The sequence below is a fragment of the Sceloporus occidentalis genome, unplaced genomic scaffold (assembly GCF_023333645.1).
Source record: "Sceloporus occidentalis isolate IW3139 unplaced genomic scaffold, rSceOcc1.0.p SCAF_1, whole genome shotgun sequence".
Classification (NCBI taxonomy): domain Eukaryota; kingdom Metazoa; phylum Chordata; class Lepidosauria; order Squamata; family Phrynosomatidae; genus Sceloporus; species Sceloporus occidentalis.
Genome location: NW_028316981.1, coordinates 108,119,383 through 108,145,869, shown reverse-complemented (window position 1 = coordinate 108,145,869; position 26,487 = coordinate 108,119,383). Strand labels below are relative to the sequence as shown.

General features: G+C 41.8%; 1 protein-coding gene across 1 annotated transcript in view; it reads left to right on the top strand.

The window, feature by feature from the left end:
* Positions 1 to 14,626: 14,626 nt before the first annotated feature.
* The window catches only part of LOC149321939 (A-type potassium channel modulatory protein KCNIP1), a 799,364-nt gene continuing 787,503 nt past the window's right edge, over positions 14,627 to 26,487 (top strand). Inside the window, exon 1 of the mRNA XM_089531786.1 lies at positions 14,627 to 14,682. The gene's annotated coding sequence lies outside the window, so the exon portion shown is untranslated. The remainder of the gene's footprint in view (positions 14,683 to 26,487) is intronic.

Genomic DNA, 26,487 nt, shown 5'->3' with positions numbered 1-26,487 from the left:
TGGGCAGTGAGACAGACAACCTAAGAGGACCTTGGTGCGGCTGGAGGAAGACAATCCACCTGTACTTGGCCAGATAGCTCCCAACTGCAGACATCAAACCCGGCAAGAGGTGTGGGCAGTGAGAGAGAGAGGGGAAGAGGCAGATTTCAAGAGGTGAGTGATGATCCAATTCCTAAGCCTAGGTTTGTGGGTTAAGCTTTACCCCAAAAGTTTGTTTCTGTTTTGCATTGCCAGTTTTGAAGGAGATTTCAGTTACCTCAGAAGTGCTAGCGGAAAGTTTGTTTCTGGCTTGCATTGCCAGTTTTGAAAGAGACCTCAAAAGTACAAGTGGAGAGTTTCCCTCCAAAATAGGGTTGCCATAACTGTCAACCTACAAACCTGGACAAATGTAGGACAAAATTTAGCCTCAAATTTTTTAAATGGAGGGCACGTGAACAACTAAAAAAATAATAATTTAAAAAAGCATTAATATAAATGCATGTTTCTTAGGCATGCTCAAAATGGAGGACATTTTGCCATTATTCCTAGACAGATGGCAGAAATGTAAACACACAACAGCACATTTGGGCATTTAACATGGCTTTATTTCACATGGCCTTTGCATATTTCAGAGGCTTATTGCATAACCAAACCCTTTGGGTTTAACACTTAACATGGGTTAACATTTAACATGGTTATATATTTAACATAGCTTCTTAAATATTTCAGTTGCTTATTCCATAACCAAACCCTTTGGGTTTAACACTTAATATGGTTTAACATGGCTATGCATATTTAACATGTCAAGGTGGCTTAACAAGAAGTGGATTTGCCCTCGGTTTCAGGTTTCTTACACCAACTGTACTTCTCAGAAGTGTGTACTTGATCAAGGTACTTTGATTTTTCTTCATTGCTCATTTGTAAAAATCAGAGCAACTTCCATTGGCCATGTCTCAGAGGCTTGCTGATATCAATATCATCAGCATCACCATCACCATCATTGTCAAAACAAGGCAGACTTGTTAACATTAAAAGCACAAAAAAACACACAAAAATACAATTTGGAAAAAAACACACTTAGGAAATGGCCACCCACCTCCTCCTCCACATCTGCCTCCTCTTCCTCCTCGGCGCCATGTGGTGCCAGAAAAGGGCCCTTTCCCCTCCCCCTGGCCCAGAGGCCTACCCTCAGTCCTCCTCCTCCTCCTCCTCAGAGGCTTCGCCTCCTCCTTGAGGCTGGCCAATGGCAGACTGGGGCTGGAAACAGCCCTGCCCCCGCTGTTCTGCCATTGGCCAGCCAGCCTCAAGGGGACAAGCTCCTTTTTTAGCCCCGCACGCGGGTGGGCGCTGCTGCCAGCCGCGGCTCAGGCAACTGCCACGGGCCCTGTGGCCATGCGGAGGTGGAATAGGAGGAGGCGGAGGAGGAGGCGGAGCGGAGGATTAGGAGGAGGAGGTGGGTGGCTGGCTGCCTGCATCAGCAGCCGCAGCAATGGCCGCATGAGTGGGCCCGGCCTGGGGGCTGGGCCCCAAACCATGAATTGGCAGCAACCAGGATGGGACCATCCTGGTACCACCAAAAACGGGACAGTCCTGCCTGCTGGTGGGATATAGCATCCCTACTCCAAAACCAACTGCTTCCTCCTCCTTCCATGATCCACTCAGACTGAAGGGATCAGAGAGGGTTATCCACAGGATTTGCCAGGTGCAGGGAGTCTTCTCTGTCTGCCCCATCATCCCCTAGTTGGGAGGTTTCAGTCTCTCCCTGGGGGGAATTTGTCAAAACAATGTATTTATTGTGCTTCCCTTTTTAGAAAAAGAGGCAAAGCTTAAACTTAAGGTGTGACAACCATTTTGATTAAGGACAGCAAGTCACAAGAAAAAAGGCCTGCTGCTTCTGCCCCAGTCTGCCTCTGTTAAAAAAAACAAAACATTAACTGGAGTGTTTCTATGTAGAAAATAACAGGAAAGGCAGTTTTCTACACAGGAAAATTGTTTTCTGTGGAGAAAATGCTGTTTTCTGTACAACAGTGCATTTTTTTTACAGATTAGGTTTTGAAAGGAGTACTGTTTTGGAAGATTGCTTGACAGAGGAGAAAAATGATAAAACTGTGTTTTCTTCCATGCAATATCAAAATTTATGAAGATTTACCTCCCTACAAGGAATTATCAATTATAACATAAGATACATATCATCACCTGTTGTAGGGCATGAGATAAGCTTTAAAGTCAAGAGATAAATATAGCCACCTTTTAAAAAAGCCGTTAAAGGCACAGCTTCTGAGGTTGGCAGTCCTAAATGCCAGGTATGGTGACTATGTGAGCTTTCAGTTGTTGAGCTATAACTCCATCGGCCCTAGCTACCATTTCATTGAAACCTCAGTGATTTTCATAGAACTGACATACTAGGTAGTACACAGGAGTGTAAGCTATATACTATGGTGCAGACAGTCCCCACTGATGCATTTTGTCAATAAAAGTCTTGTAATTGACAGAATGGGCAGTATTGTTCCCATCCTGATCCTTTTTATGGAATTGCAAAGTTTGTAAGGCTTTTACCAATGCATATTTAGAATTTTATTAGTAGCATTATTAGCAAAATATTACATCATGAAATATTAACTAAATTTTTCATCCAAACTGGCCTCTGCGGTCACTCCTTTGAGACCAGTTCAGTCACAGCTATTAACAGATCAATCCTGCTGATTTGTCCATATCTGATCTCTGTTAAAAGCACAGGAACAAGACAGGCCATTTTATCTGAAGAAAGAGGCTCCTCCCTCCCTAACTGTCATCGTTCGGCCTCTGAGGGAGAGAGAAGGCTGGCCCAGTTCCATCAGGGGCTAGCCTGAAGAAAGAGGCTCCTCCCTCCCCAACTGTCATCGTTCGGCCTCTGAGGGAGAGAGAAGGCTGGCCCAGTTCCATCAGGGGCTAGCCTGAAGAAGAAGAGCCCTCCCTCTGGTCCATCTGCCTTGGTCCAGGCCTCAGAGGGAGAGAAGAATGCTGGACCTGATTCCCTCCCTCCCTCACCATTCCCTTCTCCTTTTGTGTCGTGTCTTTTAGATTGTAAGCCTGTGGGCAGGGAACTGTCTGTTATCCCCTCTATTGTAAACTGCTCAGATTCCCAGTGATTGGGCGGTATATAAATAAAACCTATTATTGTTATTATTATTATCTGGCCTGCAGCCAACCTTCATACTAGCAAATGCACACCATATGTACCCTGATCTTTAATTTGAATAATTGGATTATCATTTTTGTTAGTAAAAACTCATCACGTCATGCTGAAAACAAGAGCTGGATACAGAGACAAAATTATCAGATAGGAGCAGATGGGGCAACAGGTGACCCATGGAGGAACATGCAACCTCCGAGACATTTGTACAGCTTCCAAATCACCCTCTGTTTGCTGTTACTACCACTTAAAATTCAGTGAGAACAAGAAAAACCACCAAGGCACCACCACCTTCTTCATTTCTGTTTCCCTTTCCAGAAAGAAATACTTGTGGTGCAAGAGAGGATATTCAGTGATACAGGAAGGAACAGAACTTACAGTGACTCCATGAATTTCATAGGGTTTTCTTAGGCAAGGAATACTCAGAGGTGGTTTTGCCATTTCCTTCCTATGAAACATAGCCTACAACACCTAGTATTCCTTGGTGGTCTCCCATCCAAATACCAATCTGGTTTGACCATGCTTAACTCCCAAGATCAGACAGGATCCAGTGCATTTAGGGTATTTAAGCCCTTATTATATATACTGTATATACTCAACTATAAGTTGATAAATTTATGCCCCAAAAATGACCCTAAAATCCTGGGTCGACTTATATACAGGTCAATAACTAGTACTGCTTCACTCAAGGCACATCTCTCTCTCTCTCTCTCTCTCTGTGTGTGAAAGAGGTTCCCATTCTGATTTACAAGCCACCTCTTCCCATGGAAAAAACCCCACCTCATTTAACACCATTTGCTTCCCTTCTCAATCCAGTGTTAAAACCTCTTCTCTAGCACCTGGGAATCATTGTTAGATGGAAGGGAGAGGTCCAGAGAAGGAATGGAAGTGGTATTTCCCCATCTTTTGTTATAGCCCCCTACATTTTACCCTTATCACTTATCCACATCATATCAAAATCCATTATTTTGACCCTGAAACCTTGCCTCAGTTTATACATGAGGTCAATTTGCACACGAGTATATCCGGCATGTACCTCACACACTCAATAATCAGTTTACCCTCTCACATTCTCCCTTTTAACTTCAATACAATTTAACATCAGTTTGTTGTTACACCAACTGCATCTCTCATCCAGAAGACATAAGTGACTATGATGGTGGAGGATTTGCAGAACTGTAGTGAAAAAAAGGAACTTTTCCAAGCTCTGTGGCATTTTGGCACTACAGGCAGCCACTGTTGGGTTGCCACCAAATTTCAGAACAGCCTGACTAAGGAAAAAGGTTGGGAGATGGAGTTTTACAGGAAACTTAATGGCTGGTCAAAATATGGAGGAAAAATACAAGTGCCTGGCGATAAACTTTTTTTAACTAAGGCGCTTTACAGACTGCCCAAAAGCGGTCTGCCACCGCCCTTCTTTGCTGCACGAAGGAGCCGCAGCGGACAAACTGCACGGTTCCTCAGGGCAGCAAAAAGAAGCTGCAAAAAGCAGATTCTTCTTGCGGTGCCATTGTGACATTGCAAGGCGCCAATGGCACCCTTGCGGTGTCACAAGGACGCCGAGACGTGCGGATGCTAGGCGTTTGCCACGTCAAAATGGCGGCACCCATCTGTATAGGGTGCCACCATTTTGATGCCCTCGTTACGTGCGAGGGGCAAGGCGCATCAGGAAGCGCCACTCCTTGTGCGTAATGACAGCGCCCAATAGGGCTCATCTGGAACGTGCCTAAGTTTCATGTGTTGTAGTGGTTTGAGCATTGGACTATGACTCTGGAGACCAGGGTTTGAATCCCTGCTTGGCCATGGAAACCTACATTGGGAAAGTCACAAATCTGCCAAGAAAATGCAGTCGCCCCGTTCGCGGGGCAGACTGCTTTGCTGCTGTAAGAGCGGCAAAACTACAAGCCCCAGAGTGCTCTGGGGCTTGCCCGGCTCCCGATTGGCTATTGGGGCCGGAAGGGGCGGCCCTTCTGGCCCGGGGACGCTCTGGGAGCCGGGCTTGCTGGTGCGAGGCTTCTGGTCCTCCAAGGCTGCCCATTGGTGGGCTCGGCCTTGGGGGCGGGGCCCCGCAAATGACGCAGAGGGGAGGGGCCGAGCAGTATATATTGCTGCTCGGAGGCCTCTCTGCCTCAGTCGGCGCTTGGCTTCGAGCAGTGCAGAGCCAAGCCTGGAGGGGAGATAGCCTTGAGCTTCTCCCGCCCGCCCACTGCTGTTTCAGGTGGTTTTTTGTCACAACTGTTCGGCAGCATAGGCCAGGATCTGAACGTTGGCGGTACCAGGGCTATGGAGTTCTGGTTTGGGAGTCACAAGGTACCCGGGGGCGATGAGCGAAGGCGTCTGGCCATTGCGGGGGCCAGAACGCAGGTGCACCTCCCGGTGACTAGGGGCTTTGTGAATTGGGGAACGCAAGGCATGGTTTGCGCTCAAGCGGTGTTCCTTAGCCCCTAGGTCATCCCAAGCACCGGGTAGGGACCCGGCTTTGAATAATCAAACAACAATGGGTTGTTTGATTGCACAGATCCTGACCTTATGCTTTGTGCCAACCCTACCAATGGTTTAATAAAGTTGTGGCCTTTCTCCCATGTCGGTGTTCTGTGGTTATTTTGACAAGCACATACAAGGCAAAACCTTGTGATAGGTTCACCTTAGGATTGCCATAAGTCAGAAATGACTTGAAAGAACACTATAAAAACCTCTTCTAGAACATGGCCCCATAGCCCAAAAACCCCACAAAAAACTATGGATGCCAGCCATAAAAGCCTTCGACTCCACACTATAAAAAGTTTCGTGCTAATATCAAGGTAAACAGTCATGTTATCAAACAGATTCTATTTTAAGGAAGAAAGCTGGATTACAAAACTAAAAACAAATGTATTTTATTTCTCCTCTGGTATCCTCGGAAGCATTTGAAATTTACTGGGCAATTAAAAACAAGACAATTTCTCTAGTGTTTCCAAGAGTCTGGGGTGGTCACTTTATACGCTCAGACTGTGTAAGAGAATCATTTCAGAGCTTGCAAACTAATGCCAAAAGTGTCCTTTGTGTATTTGTAATAAAGCAGAACGTCTTTGCTTTCCCGTAGGGGGTAATCTAAAGCAACAGCTTGGAATTTACTGTAGGGAGCTTTGTGAGCAACAGCTATAGTCTAAAGATTGACTCAACATGAAAGGAAGAATGATTTAAAATGGGGGGGGGGGGGGGAAGAAAACCATCCCCTGCTGCTGGGCCAGTGGGTGTGAATGTGTGTACATACATATGTGTATATTTGGTGAGAGAAACCTGATGTATGAGGACAAGATGGTGAAGTGATTAGTCTTTAACTCTGCTCCCATTTATTTTCATTTACTACTTAGAATAAGTAAAGACATGTTATTGCTTAAGGTGGCATAGCAGATCCCACCTCCTCCTTTTATAGCACTCAAAGCTGGTCAAGTTATTTTAGTACTAGAAAGCAAAAAATAAAAATACATTTTAACAATTCCCACAGGCCACAATTTGTGCAACACATTCCCAACAACACAACAATAATACATTAAATAACAGTTTGGTCACCTTTCATGACACTCACATTCGTAATCCTGAGGCAGTTGGATATTTCATGCATATATGAGTCATCATTATCACCTTTTAGCTGCGATTTTCTCAGATTTTGAACTGAAACCTCAAGTATGGTTGTAACTACATTAGATGGTAAGAGGTGGAGGGCTGCCACAAGGAAATAGTGTATCATAATTTATGAGTGTACTACTTGAGCCTATGTCTGAGAGGATGGGGGGGGGGGTTGGGGGTTGGAATCAAGGGCAGAAGATATGTTCTAAATTATTCCTTATATCATGTGTATGTACTAATTTTTGAAAATTAAACCATACAGGACAGTGGAGCCTGAGATATCACCATGTAACTAATTATTCAATTTGGTGCTTTAGTGGCCTCAGCTCTGTATTTCAATTTTAAGAGGACTATGTTGTTTCTGTTTTTCTCTTGTTTCAACAGCCAAACCTCAATGGGTATCTAATATCTCTGGACAACATTGCATGGCTGTTGTGAAAGACCCTGATTTGCCCTGTTCTGTGTGAACTACTCTGCAGGGCTGTCATTAACTATTTATTACCAGTAACAGACTGCTTATCCTTGTATTTTGAACACAATTTTCTTTGGAATTGGCATTAAAAGGTTTTTTAAAAAGTTTTATACTTACCATATATACTCGGTTATAAGTGAACCTCATGTATAAGTCGAGGGTAAGTTTTAAGGGTAAAATTATGGATTTTGATATGACCTTTGGATAAGTCAAGGGTAAACCTTAGGGGCATGTAACAAAGGATGTAAACGACGATGCAGAGGAAAATGATGCCAAAGACATTATGTCAGGCATAACCGTTTGTGCTCATTCTAAAGGCTGGATGGATGTGGATAAGTTGACCCAGTTTTTTGGGGTCAATTTTCTAACTAAAATTTCTAGATTTACACATGAGTATATAGAATCATAGAATCGTAGAGTTGGAAGAGACCAAAAGGGCCATCCAGTCCAACCTCCTGCCATGCAGGAAATCTTCATCAAAGCATCCCCGACAGATGTCCATCCAGCCTCTGCTTAAAGATTTCCAAAGAAGGAGACTCCACTACACTCTGAGGGAATGTGTCCCACTGTCGAACAGCCCTTACTGTCAGGAAGTTCCTCCTAATGTTGAGGTGGAATCTCTTTTCCTATAGCTTGCATCCATTGTTCCGGGTCCTGATCTCTGGAGCAGCAGAAACAAGCTTGCTCCCTCCTCAATATCCCTTCAAATATTTAAACAGGGCTATCATATCACCTCTTAACCTTCTCATCTCCAGGCTAAACATCCCCAGCTCCCTAAGTCGTTCCTCATAGGACATGGTTTCCAGACTTCTCCCGATTTTAGTCACCCTCCTTTGGACACGCTCCAGTTTCTCAATGTCCTTTCTGAATTGTGGTGCCCAGAACTGGACACAATATTCCAGGTGGGGCCTGACCAAGGCAGAATATAGTGGCACTATTACTTCTCTTGATCTAGACACTATACTTTTATTGATGCAGCCTAAAATTGCATTGGGCTTTTTAACTGCCGCATCACACTGTTGATTTATGTTCAAGTTGTGGTCTACTTGGACTCCTAGATCCCTTTCACATGTAGTTTCATTCAGCCAGGTGTCCCCCATCCTATATCTGTGCATTTTATTTTTCTGCCCTAAGTGCAGTACCTTACATTTCTCCATGTTGAATTTCATTTTGTTAGCTTTGGCTCAGCTTTCTAGTCTATCCAGGTCATTTTGAATTTTGATCCTGTCCTCTGGGGTATTAGCTAATTTGGTGTCATCTGCAATTTTGACCCCCAATTCTGTCATCCAAGTCATTGATAAAGACGTTGAATAACACTGGCCCCAGGACAGAGCCCTGTGGGACCCCACTGGTCACTTCTCCCCTGGATGAAAAGGAGCCATTGTTGAACACCCTTTGGGTTCGGCCAATCAACCAATTACCAATCCATGTAACAGTTACCTTGTCTAGTCCACATTTTGCAAGCTTGTTTGCAAGAATGTCATGGCAAACCTTGTCAAAGGCTTTACTGAAATCAATATATACTATATCCACATCATTCCCTTCATCTACCAAGCTGGTAATTTTATCAAAGAAAGAGATCAGATGTGTCTGGCATGACTTGTTTCTCTGAAACCCATGTGGACTTTTTGTGATTATGGCATTGCTTTCTAGATGTTCACAGACTCTCTGTTTAATGATCTGCTCCAGAATCTTTCCTGGTATAGATGTCAGACTAACTGGATGATAATTGCTGGGATCCTCTTTTTCCCCCTTTTTGAAGATGGGGACAATGTTTGCCCTCCTCCAGTCTGCTGGGACTTCTGTTCTCCAGGAGTTCTCAAAGATTATTGCCAATGGCTCTGATATTTCATTTGCCAGTTCTTTTAATACCCTTGGATGGAGTTCATCTGATCCTGGATGGGCGGGTTACAGACGGGCAGGGGAAGATGTCTTGAAGGTGTCTTCCCCTGAATACGGAGCCTCCAGACCGCCCGTCCCGGGGGCGTGGCTAAGGTGGATGGGGCTTCCACCCGGGGGGTAGTGAAGATGCCTCACCTGGGGCCGTTTCTTACCTGCAGTTTCCATACCGCCGCCTCGCAGGACGCTGCAAAAAGAGAGGCAGCTTCCACACGGGTGGCCAAAAACGCGGCTTTTTTTTTCTTTTGCTGGCTGGCGGATGTGCACCTGTGGCGGTCAGCACTGGCGGCAGAAAGCATATGTGCACATTTAAAGCGCCCAGGCCCCTTTAAACTTTCCCCCCCGCCCTACCCAAGAACAATGGTGGTCTCCTGCCAGCTGGTGATCAGCTGGTGTTGGCATCCTTGTCCGCTTGCACGTTGCCAGTGTCACCAGCATCATGGATGCCTCCTCTCCTTTGGTCCCCGCGCTCTTGCTGAATCTGCAATGCACAGCCACAGCTGTCGCCGCTGCCACCGCTGTCCCCCTGCCATCCCCCATCACCTCCCTTGTACATATGTAAATATTTAAAGTTTTAGCGTTTTTTTATTGTTAGGTGAAAATGGCACAGGAATGCGTGTAGGGGTTCACTTTAAATTCCAAACTTTCCACAATTCTAGCAGCGCATGCGTACATGTTGCTCTAGGGTTAGGGTTACGAGCATTAAAATAATGTGCAGCTCTGCTGCAGCTTCCACATCTGCATGGCATCTGACGCTCTAATTAGAGCCTCGGTGCAAACTGCACATGTTCCAGGACCCCGACTCATTATGCGACACAGCAGACACGGAGCTTTTAAATGGGCAACTTAAATTAGCGGCGTAACAATTCTGGCGTACCGGTGCAGCAGCTTATAGACGGACATGCGCAGTTGCGCAGTATATAGAAAAGAAGCGGGGAAAAGTGGCACCTTTTTAATGCCGCTTCTTCCCGCTTGGGGCGTGCGGGCGAAGTGTTCATGACGGCATTCAGGTAAGGGCCGTCTGAAGGCTACACCTTCATGACGTCATGAACACACCCCTTTTTGCCCGTCTGTAACCTGCCTTAAATTCATTTAGATTAACAAGGTATTCCTATACTATCTCTTTACTTATTCTGTGCTGAAATTCCCCTATTCTGTCCTCTGCTCCATTATCCTCAGGTTGAGCACCTTCTTCCTTTTCTGAGAAGACTGAGGCAAAGAAGGTGTTGAGTAATTCTGCCTTTTCTCTGTCCCCTGTTAGCATTTTGCCACCTTCTCCATGTAGTGGCCCTACCATTTCCTTCTTCCTTTTGCTGCGGATATATCCAAAAACCCTTTTTATTGTTCTTATCCTCTCTAACAAGCCTGAGTTCATTCTGCGCTTTAGCTTTTCTGACTTTATCCCTACACATGCTTGCTATTTCTTTGAATTCCTTTTTTTGATTTCCCCATTTTTCCATTTCTTATACATGCTCTGTTTAAAAGTTAGTTCAGTTGAAAGTTCCTTAGTCATCCATCCTGGTTTCTTGAGACACCTCCCATTTTTCTTCCTCATTGGAACTGTTTGAAATTGTGCCTTCAGTATCTGCCTTTTCAGAAACTCCCATCCATCCTGAACTTCTTTCTCTTTTAGTATTTCTAAAATATATACAGTAATAACAATCATTGGAGCAGAAGATTTTCTTTTTGCTGCTTCCTTTGAGGGGAGGAAGGCATTAGGGGGATGGATACGCTTGTTATCAATCCCAGCTACTCCATTTCTATCCTCTACCTTCAAGGGAATTTTTATAATGGTTTCAGTATGAACTAGAAATGGCCCATTCGGAATGAGAAGGTACCCTCTAACCTGCCTAGATCTGTTTCTCACCACCGTTTTCAGCCCCTCTGTGGTATATCTCCTCACCTTTTGAGGGAAGCTTTTACACAATAGTTATAACACTATATTTCCACTTTAACTTCATCCTGTCAACTCCTGGGGCTTGCATTTTGGGCAGAGGGCTGCAAATTCTAAACATTCCTCCCTAAACTGCAACTCCCAATATTCTATAGGAGGTAGCTATGGCAATTGAAGTGGAATCATAGCACTATAATTGTGTAATATGAAACTGCTTTATTCAGGCATTCTATATAGGGTTAAGGGAAATATGGAAGATGAAAGAACAGTGGTAGCTCCATTCCTTCCATATTTCCAGTGATCTCTATGTATAGAGGACGACTTTATGGAATTAAAATGCCTCTTCTGTTTCCATGTCTCTTTCCACAATTTAGACTGATTCTACTTCAGATCTCACCTTCAGAAGGTTTACTGAGAGCAACAAAAATCAGTGTCTACATGGGCCAAATGAACCAATTTTCGGCCCATCCGCACACTGCTCTGTCTTCACAACAGACAGCCAAAGACTTGATGTGAATGCAGACTGTCTTCATGTGAGAAAGATAGTTCCACAGGAAATCCAGATGATCCCTATGTTAAAGCACATTTTAAAAACTCAGAATTTGCTCCAGATCTTCCCAGAAAATCTAGAGTATCCTGGAGAGACACCAGACAGCTGTTTACATAGTGTTCCACTGCTCACCACTACTGGCACTGGTGAGGGTCACTCCCACTGGGGCCATAGTGAGGCGCCCAGCCATGTGATCAATGCTAGGTGTCTTGTTTCTGACCTCAGAGGGAAAAACTTGAAGCGGTGGTAATAGGTGACATAGTGGGACACTGTGTAAACAGCTGCCTGGCATTGCTCCCGAATGCACAGGTAAAGGGTGGATCTTGGGGCACCTTTGGGGCCAGAATACTCCTGACACAGGCCAAAGTGTCCATCCGCCCTTAATGACAGCAGTGAACCAATATTCTGTGCCTTTCAGTTACTATAAGATCTTCATGGTTTTTGGCTTTTTAAACATATAATTCTGCTTCTTTGTGTTTTATCCCCTTAAAGGTGTGTGTGTGTATCTCCTACCTCAAGTCTCATAATTCTTAAGTGCATGTATATGCATGCACAAATGGTGTCATTTTGCCTCAGAAGGACATTAGGGGAAAAAAAGCTGAAATTGCTATTTCTATATATGATGAGAGGGCCCAAATTCTATAAAGGTATAGATCTCACCTGCCAGGTCAGCTCTGGATGGGAAAGCACCTGTAAATCCCAAGTGCTTTAGTCTGTATTTCAGAGGAAGGACCTGGAAAAATCACCTCTGAGAATTCCTCGGCTAAGAAACCCTATGATATCCATGGGGTCAGCATACGTCAGAAGGCAAATTGAAGACACACACACATGATGACCCAGCTGGATTTACCTGCCAAACATTCTAATGGAATACAATGTCTGAAGGGACAGTACCATTCTCCAGTGTAAGATGTGTGTAGCACGATGTGCATAGCAAACAGGACAAAGGCATTTAGAAAAAAAATCTGCATCCTTTGTTTCTTTATTAAATCCAGGAGCACTCCCTCATACCTCTCTCACACTCACAAATTTAGCCAGTCAAGGAAAGGAATGGGTTAATATTCTTCAAGAAGGCACAATAGGAGATTTCTAATCTTTGTAGGGATTTTACTCCAGTGTGGATTTATCCAAGCCACTAGGACCTGCTGCTAGAAGTACTGCAGAAACATAGGAAGTGTGACAGAGGGGGTAGAAATCTGGGTATACTGCTTCAAAAAGTGAGGGGTTGAATATGTTGCTTGTGCTCTCATTGGCCTATTTTTCATGGATTCCAAGGGAAGTGGAAGATAAAAGACAGGTGAATTTCCAAACAGTGATGTCTAGTGTTCTTTTATGGTTGCCTGAGGAATCACTAGATGCTAGGCAGAAATAAACCAGGTTTAGTTTCTCCAGAATATTGTGAGCATATTAATCCATGTACCCATTCACACAACAAAATTATATCATTATATTGCACTTTCTACTATGGAATAGAATTGTGGGATTTGTTGTTTGGGGAGGGGCATTTAGAATTCTTCACCAGAGAGCTCTAGTATCTCAAATTGAAAACCCCATGATACTATAAGAGGCTGCCATGGGACTTAAAGTGAAAAAAAATAGCACTATAATTGTGCATTGTGAATGGGCCCCATGGAATAGCTTTCTTTTGAATATGCCTAACTTCTAATAGCAACCAAAGTGGAAGCCTTGAATTGCTGCCCAAAAGGTTAATGCTGTCATAAACCTAAATCAGGTCTGGGGATTATATGCCCCTTTGATGTTGTTGAACTGCATCTCCCAGCATTCCTCAATACTAGCGAGCCATGCAAGGAGTTGGAGTCCAACAAAATCTGCAGGGTCAACATTCCCCACCCCTGACCTAAATGCAGTTGTTAATTCCATCTGGATCAATGGAAATTTGATAAATCAGCACCTATGTAAGTACTAGTGGTTCAGTGTGTCTTCTCACTTTGGAACTAAACACTGAATTGGAGGTACTGGGTTACTCACAGAGTAACTCCAGGATGCCTGAATGAATTGTCTTTTACATGTTTGGTAACAAACTAACAACTAGAGAAATGAGGAAAATCTCATAGCTCTTAGGATAAGCACCAAGCCAGCTTGTTTAGGATTCAGTTATGCATGGAAAAGGTACAGTGCCAAAGCACAGCTACCTGTATTACATTGCGCTGAACATTTGCTGGCTTTTTATTTTTACTGTCCCTTTATTTTTAACAAGAGGCAGACATATAGCTGGTAAGCACCAATTGGGATGATTTTCCGTGAAATGGTAGGAACAGCTTCACCTGCTTAATGCTGGCATAACAAGAGAGCAGTTCATTAACTCAGGCTAGAAAAAACCTAGTCTACAAGGGACATTTGAAGTGGAGCTGGAGTGTTTTTAGGAAGTAATACCAGTCAGAGAAAAGATCACTTACTCTCACTGTATGCTTGCAGAACAGACCAATATTTCTGCATGGGTTTTTCATTGCCTTTGATTCTGCTGAGGAAGCCAAACAACCTGAACATGAATGTGCGGACAGGGATGGTGTGCTGGGCAGAAAGATGCACTTTAAACAGCAGCATTTCAGTGCAGTAGTCACCCCCCTTCCCACTTTGGTATTAATTGCTGCATTACCATTGCCCTGTAAGCCAGTCTGCAAAGCTGGCATGGCAAACTCCTCCTTCCTGCTGCTTCTTGAAGAGACTCCCTGTGTGCTTGACTTCCTAAATACCATCCGGGCTGATCAATCCACAGGGCAGCCTTTAGCATAAATGCAGACTGGACAGTTGGGAAGGAAACATTTCTTTTGGTTGTTGTAGCTGGAGAGAGCTGTACCTTTAACACAGGCTGGGCGAACAAGCTGCCACTGCATTCGTTCCTGAAAGCTTGTGGGGAAAAATCTCTTTTGACACTAAGGTGCTGCTGCTGGAAGAGCAGGACAGAGTTTTGTATCATCTAAGTTGGAAGAGACTTTGCTGTCTGGACTGAAGGAGGGAGAGAGAAGAGTAGAGCTCTGCTTTCCTCACCCTGTGAACCATGAGTGGCTGTTCCAAGAGGTGTAAGCATGGAATTGTGAAATTTGCCCAAACCATCTTTAAACTCATCACAGGAACCCTCAACAAAGGTAGCGTAAGCAATTTCCTTTCCCATTTGCTAAGGGGAATGGGGAAGCACTGGCTGCCAACCACGAGGTATAGCTGAAATTATCCCAGTCCCTTTGGGAATGTTGTGGTTGGGAGTGAACTCTTGGGTAGTGAAGAATGAAAGTGATGTTGCTTACTTAGCCTTATGTAACTGTTTGTAACTTCTGCGAGGGAGTTTAAGGCGTTTGAAATCTGCCAGCTGCAGCATTTTTGATTCACAATTCTTGCTGTTGTGGCTCTCTGAGCAGGTTCACGTTCCAGAAGGCTATTGCTTGTGACCAGTAAACACAAAAGATTTGGAGAAAGAGACTCTCACTGATGTCAAGCTGGTATCTTGTCAGCAGAGTTGATCTATAATTTGTCTCAGAGAAACTGTGTGTGTGTGTGTACAAATATAAAAAAAAATCTTTAGCTGTAAATCTAGTACATCAGTTATTTCAGGCACTGCTTCAGAAGCTATTATTCATCTTGCACATTTGCAGCATTGAGAGTAAAGCGTGAATCAGCTCCCTGAATCTGTTTATTTTTAGATGAGAATTGGGAAGGGTCAAAACCTTCTTGTCTGCCTCCCTCTATCACTTTTTATGCTGACTTCCCAATTGGTGTCCAGCTGTGGTAATGGTGATACACTGAAATACTGATCCTTCAAAAACCAAATTCCTTTTTCTGAGTTCTGTTGTCACTGTTAAGTTGCTTGTCTGAAGTTTAGTAATAGGAAAGGCATGCTTAATACTCCACACTTTATTAATTGCCACGTGTTTTCAGACCCGATTTGCTTGATGGTGTATAGCTGAGACTTTTCTGAAATTTGGTTTATTGGAATGAGCCTATTTTTTTAAAAGAAAAATGGATGAAATGCAGCTGTTGAGTCTCATTATGGTTGTCTGATGAATGAGTTTCTATTAAAAAGGAGAGCTTTTAGAAACATATTAAGAACATTGTCAGAAAATTAAAGAAAATTTCTTGAAATGTTTGAAACCACTGATGTGCAATTTGGGCTTACTTGTTGTGGAAAATATTTATTTCCTTTTGGATTTTGCACCACCAGCATGAGCTGAATGTGTACCTGGAGATGTATGTTAATAGCTGACAGGAAATGCTAAGAAGTACAGTATTAGTGTATTCTCTTTTAGTAGGGATTGAAGAAGTGGCTCATTTGATTCCCTAATTCTGGAAATGATTTTTTAAATTAAAAAATGCACACAATAATGATTATCTCTCCTGATTTTCAGAATACATAGAACATTATGATTTTCATGCAACGTCCTCAGTTTCCTGTGTTTTTTATTAAAATGTTCTTTTGTTGTCCCTTTAACTTCCTTTGCATAAAGACTGTTGAGGGTGAGCCCCACTGAGAAAAAGGAGAATGAAGTACGAATGGGTGTCTAGTGGTGCTGACAGTGTCAGATTTCTATTATTGCCAAGGTGCCTTTTTAAACAGAAGTTCTGAAAAGTTTGTAGGACAAATAGCATGGTGGGTAATCACATACATATCAATGCTAAAAGAGAATCGGTGGTGTTACTCCCACTTGGATTCAGACTTCTGGTGTCCTGGTGTGCTAATTCCAATTTCTGCAGTGGGAAATAAAATTGTTTCTGCACGCAGCTTTTCTTTCCAAAAACAAAAACAAAACAAAACCAAAAAAAAAAGCAAAGAAAAAAAAACTTCAAAACCACCCTGACACTTGCCAGCCAGATTCCTGAATTTGTTTTTCTTTACGTCCCCTTCTTCTTTGATTTTCAATGATGCTATCCTCTTTCTGGATAGAAAGCGTACAACAATATCTAAGAGTCCTTATTGTACTTTGGTCTCAAATAGTTGATTTTATATTGTTTGGGCTAATGGGCATCTTTTAAGACTGACCATCTCCACGCCTAATTTCACTATTTCATGATATTAACAAATAGCCAGTTTGTTAGTAATTTTTTTAGAAAAGCTCAATGCACATGAAACATAAAACTTGGGCCCGTTACAGACTGCCAAAATAAAGCTGCTTTGGGTCTCTTTGGAGGTATGCTATTTAAATGATGCATGGGTCCTAAGAGTCCGGAGGTCGCGCCAAAGGCACACTCCATTCCTAAGCACTGAAGGGCAGCTTTGGTGCAGCTTCCAGATTCTTAGGATGAATGCATCATTTAAACAGCATACCTCCAAAGAGACCCGAAGCAGCTTTATTTTGGCAGTCTGTAACAGGCCATAGTTACCAATAGAGGGAAAAAGCAGACTTATTACCAGATACAATGTACAACCTTATAAACCATCTGAGACCCCGTTATGCATGCCATCTCAGAGAGAGCGGATGTTGGTGGAGGATCTAGGATGGGACCTTCTGCATAGCATCACCCTGGTTATTCCCTGTTTCCCTTTTTACTGGCCTTTAGAAAGTTGGCAAACTCTATACTATCTCACCAAGCTTTAGTGACTGATGTGGCTTTGTGATTTTAGAGGACCCCCATTTTTTTCACAGTACATGCATTTTAAACAAGGTTGGTGTTACTTCTTGTTTGTAGTTGTTGTATTTTATTATTCTTACGTTTTCGTTGTATGTTTCATGAAGCTCTATTGAATAGAAGAGTAATTCATAAATAAAATGGGCAGAAGAAATGTAGAACAATGTCAAACAAATAGACCTCTCAGTGTGATTTCCTTTGTGCAGCCTGATCCCAAGCATATTTTTTAATAAGAAAGTTCTATAGGGTTTTGTTCCCTTGTTGTTCAGGAATCACTGAATGAAGTTCCTAATCCATCCTGTGAGGTATCACCATTGAGAAAGGAGCCCCTGTTGCAATTCTCCCTTGCACCAGAGATCACTCACATGAGGAGGACTGAGGACTTTGGACAGCTGCTTCCTGAGTGATAAGGTCACCATCAATTGCACTGATGGCTGCCTAGTAAGCAGGGCTTGGAGAATTTTCATGGTTTTTACATAGCCCCTAAAGCAGGGGCTATGTATGGTTTGTGAAGATGTAACAGTCATGGAGTGCATAACTCTAGGTTACACATTTGTAACTGCCTTAGAGAATTATGGCCCTCTTTTATCTCAAAGATCCAATGTAACTTAAGCTGATGATTCTAATTTCATGAGCCATGAAACTCTGAAAAATTATTCTCAACACCCTTTAATGGATTAACCATAAAAGGAGTGGAAAAGACTTGGGTGAACAGTAACAGCAGTATAAATGAACTGTGTGATCCTGGCATGTTGAGAAATGCATACCTTTATACAGATGTTATCTCTTCTTTAGCTGACTGATATCTGCAATTTATTCAAAAGCTAACACAGGTGCAAAGAGATCTGCACCATCATCCCAACAAGCCCCATAGAATTAATATTTTTCATATTATTTGTTTCAAGCAAAATCATATAGAAATGGTAGGTAGTACTATTAATCTGTCATGGGAGAAATTTACAGGACAAAGATACTTTCAAGTCCATTCTGGGATTTTTGTTGTGGTTTTACTGGCATCACTCAACAGAGTTGGGCTTAAGAAATATTAGTATCCCAGAGTTGCTATAGCTCTTTGTCCATTCTTGGATGATGCAGTGATGAGGTTGTGGAAACAATTTTCTTGCAGCTAGAGCTGCCCCTACCCCAGATAAATTGTTTGTAATTGTCAGATCACATTCTGAAGTCTGTGGAGTCTGTGGTTAGAAGGCCATGGTTGGAAATCATGCGTGGCTTTTCAACCAATGGTTAAGATGCAAGATACTATAGCTGGAAGGGAAGACTATATCCTGCCAGGATAGAGTTCAGCTCTGTTGAGGGATGTCCCTAAACCTGCTGCTGATCATATTGACCTTACTGTCACTATAAGTTCAGTGTACCTTTGAAGGCAGTGGCCCATGGGAGGGAAAGAAGCAACAATCTGTTTTTGGTTTATTCTCTTGGGTGAGAGGAGCAAAAGAAGAAGATAAGAAGTGACAGTCATGTAGGACAAGATCTGGTGCTACTCCCTGTGTCTCTTGAGAGGGCATCTTTCCCAAGATAACATAAAACTTAGAGCCTACACTGCCTGCCTTATCACCTGTGAGCCCAAGTACATTGTCTACTGTTTCCAATATCTACTCAATTAGAACGGAAAGTCATGTGGGAGTTCATCTAGTGCAGGAAAAAATGCCCTCTGAATCCAATCTGACAGTACTTGTTACAAGTTTAGCAATGCTAATTAGACTCCAGGTAGTTTGCAGTAATGACTTATTTTGCTCATCTTGAAAAATGGGTTAGAAGTGCTTTAAAGAGACTGCAAGGTTGTCTTAGGTCCAAAACACACTGCAGAAATAATCCAGGTTGAGACTGCTTTAACTGCCCTAGCTCAGTCCTAGGAAATCCTGGGAACTGTAATTTATTGTGACACCAGAGTGCTCAGATAGAACATTAAATGTCTCACAAAACTACAGTTCCCAGAATTCCCTAGCATTTAGCCAAGACAGTTAAAATGGTTTCAAACAGAATAATCTCTGCAGTGTGTTTTGGACCTTAGCTCTGCTGATGATTCAGTGACCCTGGAGGCCTGCAGTGTTACACTGTGAACAGGCTGGTTTCAGCTAAACTGATCTTGGGGCCTGGACCTATTGATGACCCACAGACATTCTAAACATAGGAGTGTGATGTTGTTGTTTTTAGACTATATGCACAAAAAATGTCTTCGCTTTGTCTCTTATGTGAAAATGCTTGTTGGACTAGAGATTAATAATCTTATGAAGAATCTTGTCCTTGAATTGCTTCAGCTAAACAGTGCTGCCCTAGTCTTGTTTCTACCTTGCTCATTGCAACTCATTAAACTGGGGAATACATATTCATCTTATTAATATTTCTGGGACTTCATTGTTACCTTGCTACTTGGGTTATTTAACTTACTGGGACAGATATTCTTTCCCCAGATAAAAAACAGGATAGTGGTAGCATATAAAGAGCGCCTGCCCTTTCTCCTCTGATTTCACTGCCAAGAATCACTGCTGTGAAGAAGCTATTTGGTGACAAGAGGGGAATTTCCTCCCAATGCAAATACACTCGTCCCCCGGGATACGAACGCGCCGCGTTGCGAATTTTTCGGGTTACGAAGAAAAAAACATTAATTAATTATTTCCGGGTTACGAACGTTTCCCCGGCTTGCGAAAAAAGTTTTGGTGCTTTTCGGCGCTATTTCGCACCAAAACGCGGCTTTCCCCATTAGCGCCTATGGGGATTCGGCTAACGAAAGACTTCCGGGTTACGAAAATGGCGCCGGAACGAATTAATTTCGTAACCCGGGGGACGAGTGTAGGTGCTTCAGAGAAGTGGTTTTAATCAAAACCAAAACATGGAAAGGCTAAATTGCTCACCAGCTTCTGATCGTTATCACAACAGCCCCATGTCAGTGCTGCTATTTGTATTTTGGGGGAAAAGTGTTGGTTAAATGCTGATTAAATAAAAACATGTGTAGTTTTATTCTCAGATGTTTATCACACTATACTCTTAAAGTGCTACTATTCCACTTTGACTCCTCTAGCTGCCTCCTGTTGCATTCTGGGATTGGCAGTTTTAAGGAAGGTTATTTAGAATTCTCAGGCAGAGAACTTCTCTGCCTGAGAATTCTAAATACCCCTCCTTAAAACTGCAAATCCCACAATGCAACAGGAGGCAGCTAGAGGAGTCAAAGTGGAATAGTAGCACTTTAAGAGTATAGTGTGATAAACATCTCAGATGCCACTTCTCTTAAACAGGTTGAGTCTCCCTTACCCAAAATGCCTGAGACCAAAATGCCTGAGTCTTTTGGGTTTTAAAATTATTTTGGAATATTTGCAGATACATAATGAGGTGCTGGAGGAGGGACCCAAATCTAAACATGAAATTTGTTTATGTTTCATAAACACTTTTATAAGCATAGCCTGAAGCTAATTTTATATATAACATTTTAAATATTTTTTACATGAAAAAGGCTTGTGCACACTGAACCATCACAAAGCAAAGGTGTCACTATCTCAGCCACTTATGTGGACAATTTTGGATTATTGTGGACTTTGGAATTCCAGATAAGGGATACTCAGCCTGAATAGGTTTACCCTGTCCTTCTGCCTGAAAAAAAATGTGTGGGTGGGTGTATGGAGATGGGAAGCAGTACCTATCTTTTCCAGTCTGGTTTAGATATTTATACATCCATCAAATGCAATGTATCTCTACAAAATGTCAAATCATATATTTTCATAGATGTTGACTGCTCTATCTGCCACTCAACCAAAGGTTTGTTATGTTAGAGGTTTGTGGGACTCAGCAATGTGGTTAATGTGCATTAGATTCTGGGGCTATTAAGGTGCTTACACAAATCAGAAATCTAAAATGCAAAAAGGTTCAGAGACATCTGGATTGCATCCAAATTGAGGTGTCTTGATTTGGATGCAGTGAACTAATTCAAAGGGGGCTAATTCCAAAGCTTTAGACCCATCTTGGAAGGTGTTTTATTTTTACATTTGTCAACCCAGTTTGACACATTTTTTGAGACTTTGCAGGCTTTCCATAAAAGAAAAACAGTGCGGAATGAAGTATAGTTTTGGGACCTGCTGCTTTTCATTCTAGTTGAGGAATTATTTTATTAAGGCTCTCTGGTTGGTTGGTATATTGTATGAACATATCAGAAGCTACTCTCTGGATAAATCTAGTGTTAGTCCTTAGTAAAACTGATGTGATTTAAGTTAGTTGTGAGATTCATTTTGATGTGTAGGACTTATATTGAATTTGGCAGTTTTGGACTGTGTGGTGCCACATGGCAGTAACTGTGAAATTGTGTTGGGTTGCTGTACTGATCTGCTATAGCATTTCTTGACATCCAGTGCACCCACCTTCCCCCTCTGCTTTTAAGTTTATTAAAAGCTGTGTTATAATGAGTTACTCTAATCGTTCATCTAATGCAGTCAGTTCTGTTTACCCTGATAGATAGTGGATTACTTGGCTAGAAGTGTTTCACCATGTTTTCTACCCAATTTTCTCGAACCCAAGTTGCTATAGATTTAAAGGGATAAAGCCTTCCTTTGATTAAAACATTTAAATCATGTTATTTAACTTCTTCCCCTACTTTGCTCTGTAGCCTAACATTTTTCATGGAGATAGTAAGCATTCTTGTAAGCCCATGTCCTGCATGCAATGGTTTTATTTTATTTTTAAATTTTTGTTGAGCAGTTCTTCTCCATAGCCAAAAATATTCACAAAATGGCTTAAAGCATTAGCAATAAAACAGCTAGCCTTGCTATAAGGCTTGCAATCTGAAAGACATAACCAAAAAGGAAAAGTAGGATGGAGAAGGTAACAAGAAACAAGGGGCAGAAAAGGTAAAACACAAGCTTCAGCACCAGTTCTTAGAATTCTAGTTCTTGCCATGACCAGCTTGGATGGAAACATTTTGCATGTAGCCTTTTAGAACAGCTACTGGCTAGGTGAGGGAGAATTGGCTAAAGGTATTCTGTTGTCTGAGTTAGACAAGACCCCATATATGAAAGCTGGGAGAACTGGCAAATTCAATATTCATTCAGCAGAAACCAGTATTCACCACCACATTTGAAGGCAGCAGACCAGCTGATGCAGAGCGAGCTTCTTTGCATGCACACAGCTCTGTCTTCCAGTATCTCACTGCTGTTCTCCATGCAGCATCCACTGCCTGACGTAGCTGCTTCACTCTGCCTCATGATAAAGCCCTACAGAGGACACCTTGGAAGAACCCAAAACTGCTAATCTCCACAGTAGCAATGGAATAGCCCTGTTCTTTTCACTCTCTGCCCTATAGCCTGATCAAACATTTAGATATACTACTTGTGGAAGAATCAAATGTGTATGGGAAAGGAGCATTAAATACCCTCACTAGCATGTCCAACATGTGTAAGTTTCAGTTTCCTAATATTTCTCAGAATCTCACCATCTTGCTTCTCCATCTAAGTTCTGGGTTGTAACACTTGGTGTTGTTTGTTTGTTTTTTGTTCTCTGCATGGAAATTTTGGTGCAGTTGGGTATGCATTTTTTTTTAAAGCACACATTTTGCTTTTTGCCATTGCATGCATTTTTCAGACATCCTCCTCCAATAAAGTGTTTGTGACACCCTTCCACACACATTTTTAATTCTGTGCAAATGTATTGTTTCCTCGTTTAGTTTTTCAGGGCGTTTCTGCCCTTCCTTCATTTCTTTCTCTATTAGAATAAATAAACAGGAAATTTGAAAAAGAAAGGGGGGGGGGAACCTTGATTCTCACAATTTCTTCCCAATGACAGCAAGCTGAAAGATAGGCACATATTTCCATTAATACTGTTGCAGAACATAAACTTGATAAACTCATATTAAAAATTAGTTATTGCAAATATCTTTCCATTTCTATTCTGCATACATTTGTTAGGACAGGTTCAGATTTTTAGCAGAAGAAAAATACTGGGACTATACTTGATGCTCTACTTAAAGTTCAGGGAAGGATTTTTGGAGAAGCTTATTAAAAGAAACGAAACCCTGTTCCATGCCCATAAATTAACAAATTGACATCCTGTTCTCATTTTTCACTTAACTTCTAATTTTGTTCTTCGACATGCCAGTTTTCTAGTATTTGATTTTCTAGGGAATCTGGGTGGACTACTGCTGCCGAAGTATTTCTTAGACCTAAGCAAAGAATGATTAATGAAAGTCTTTCTAAACGAGATATGTGGTACAGTAGCTTTTCAATACAATGTGGCAGGAAAACTATAATGCAGTGTTGTTGGGGTGCTAATTTAGTACAGTCCCATAAATAGCTGAAATCCTGAAAATAATGCCATGTTATACTGTGGAAAATAATCCAGCTTCAGTATTTGTCATTAACAAGACTCCTTCTTTCTCAGCTATTTTTAAAAATTTTTTTAAAAAGATATTGTCTATGGACTAGAAATAGGTCTGAAACCACTTCATGTATTCCTACATTTACTTCATCCAAAGAGCTTAGAACAGCATTAATGATGGGTCTTCTGGCTTCACAATCATAACATCCCTTTGAAGAGGGTTAGGATGAACATTTGTGACAGGCTGAAGCTTATCCATTGATCTTCATGGCTTTGGGTCGGGGATTTAAACCCATCCTCAATTTTAGGCTAACACTTTAATCTCTACCACATCCCATTTCTCCCAGGGGTCCATCCCTACCTTTTTTAGTTATTTACATAAGGGAAAAGATGATATCAACTGAATAACTCTGGAGATTGTGAAAAACAATTCCCAGGCTTAGGAAAAGAGGCCTTTCTTCTCTGGTCAGAGTTATGGTGGTAGTTGCTCTTTGCAGTTCATCTCCCTGATGTTCTATTTTCTGTACCTAAAGGTACGGCTGATTTGGAACCAATTCATGAGGAGTTAACATTTATGGTGTGAATTGCTTTTCAGTGTGCTGTCCATTCACCAAGTTGCATTTGTATTGTGTTCATTAACGGAAGCAAAATTCTACTTGAGACTTTTCAGGGTATTACCACCTTCCCTCCTTCTCCCTTTTTGCGCATGAATGAATAAAGAAATAGACACGTGCAGTCTTCCAGGAGAGAATACAATATGGGTAGTTTGAACTATATTCACATTCCTCCAGCCTTAATCTCTCCCAAAGACCTTATTGCAGATGATGTACCACTTTGAAACTGCTGCAAATAAGCTCCATAGGATTGTGAGGTCCAACACTACTTCATACTGTGCTTGACTCACTTTATTCAGATTTATAAAGATGGCTTTCAAAGAGATGTGCTGCTTTTCAACCAGGCAAAAAAGTTTTCTGGCTCTTAATTGGCCTTACAACTTGTGCTAGCTTGAATCTATTTGAACTATTGGCAGCGTCGAGCTCCATTGATCATCATGCACTCAACTTCATCCTTGAACACTTTCCTGCCTGTAGCCCAGGATTCAGTTTTCATGCTCCATCTTACACATTTTTGCTTCCAAGTGGTGCTGTGTTTATCATCTCTGTTTAGATATTTCACAACTAAAGTTCAGTTAGACAATGAAAATCTGAAATTAATCCAGCCTTGAATGAAAGTATTTGTAGCAGCAACAGTGTGCACAGGAATTTCCTATGAGCCTTCTTCTTACATGCTAGTTTTCAGTTATGCTGATTTAATAATACTGAGGTCGGGGATGATTATTCAGTTTGGGTAACCCTGGAATGAAGAGGTGGATAATGTACAGCCTTCCATGTGATATTGGACTGCAAATCCAAGCAGATCTCACCATGATATCCAATGCTGGAGAATGTTGGGAGCTATAGTGCAATATATGGAGAGTGTCTAAAGAACTTCAGCCACTCCTGCAGTTATGGCTCTTATTATGATTTGTCAGGGACTCTTACTCATGTCTGTCAAACTAGAGAGTTCTGTTTCTAATTCTTGAGAAACTGAATAGAGATTGTGGATTAAAAATAAAAACCTTGAAATGAAGGTATACATCCTGTGGTTCTACTCTGACTTCAGAACATGGTGTTTTAGCCCATAAAAATGCATAATTCATTTGGATTCAGTTAGATGCTTGTCAAGCCTTCCTTCCACTGTCAGATTAACTTTCAGTGCTGAAGTTGCTGATGTTTTAACCTTTTAGATGGCTTTTTTTGATTCTGACAATTACTAAAAGCAATGAAAATGTTTGATGGTGGTGGCTTATTAAAAACAAACTCTTTTGTCTTCTCATATTAAAACTACAATATTTTCCTCATTCTGTGTAATTTGAAACGATTTGTCTGCAAGCCAAATTCATATTCTTTCTTGGACATCTTGCTATACCCTTTAAGGACAGTGTAGATGAGCTGAGATTTTGTGTGGCCATCTTCTGTGGAAGAATCTAGTTTACAACTTTGGGTAGGTATGTGTCATCCATTTCTCTTCAGTGCTCCTGTTGTACTTGTCAGACTTGTGGCCCAAGCTGATATAAATATTTACAAAATAATGAGCTTCAAAATTACAGTTACCCAGTGATAACAAACAATTTCACATACTTGCAGAACTGACACAGGCACCTAATTTGCACATCCTTTAAAAGTCCACACATACATTTGTCCAAGCGGAAAAGAAAATTAGATGCTTCTTGAAGCACATCTAGCTCTTTCCCCTCCCTACAACTTGAGAAAATAACAGGGGCTCTAGGAATTTGTTAGTTCAACTTCTAGACTCTTTGACCTTGCTTGCAATTTGGTTAACAGCTAGGTCTTCTGAGTCAAGCTGTGTTATATGCCTCTCCACATTACAAACCAGTTATTCAGAGCCAGCATGTTCAGGAATCTTTTACTAATGGCAAGCATACACCATGGCCTCTTGGCAGTTTAAGTACATTCACAGGAATTGGCTTCACTCCTTTTTGAAAACAGTTGATTATCTGGCATTTTGCTTTTGTGTAAGATAATTTGCTATGTTTTTTTGACAAGTGGAATACAATTACACTCTTACCTATTCCAGCCTTCCTCCAAGAAGTTCATAAATACATTTGCACCAGATACTGTAAACTTCTAAACTGAACATCAAATTTGATGGGTTTTTTTTAAAAAAAAAAAATCTCTGTTGTGATTTTAAAATCTCTGGTACCATTTCCACTATTGTTTAAATCGGATTGTGTTGAATCATGCTCCGATTTAAACCAGCATGGTTTCCCCTCATTTATCTGGAGTCAAAAAGGAGCTGGGTTTTCCAGCTCCTTTTTGGGCTGAATCGATTTATTTGACAATAAATTGATTCAGCCCAGTGGGAACCCAGGGCAGATTTGAATCTGCCCTGGCAGCCCCTCTCCGTCATGCCTCCCTCCCACCCATGCCTCCTTCCTCCCTCTCCTCCTCCTCCTCCTC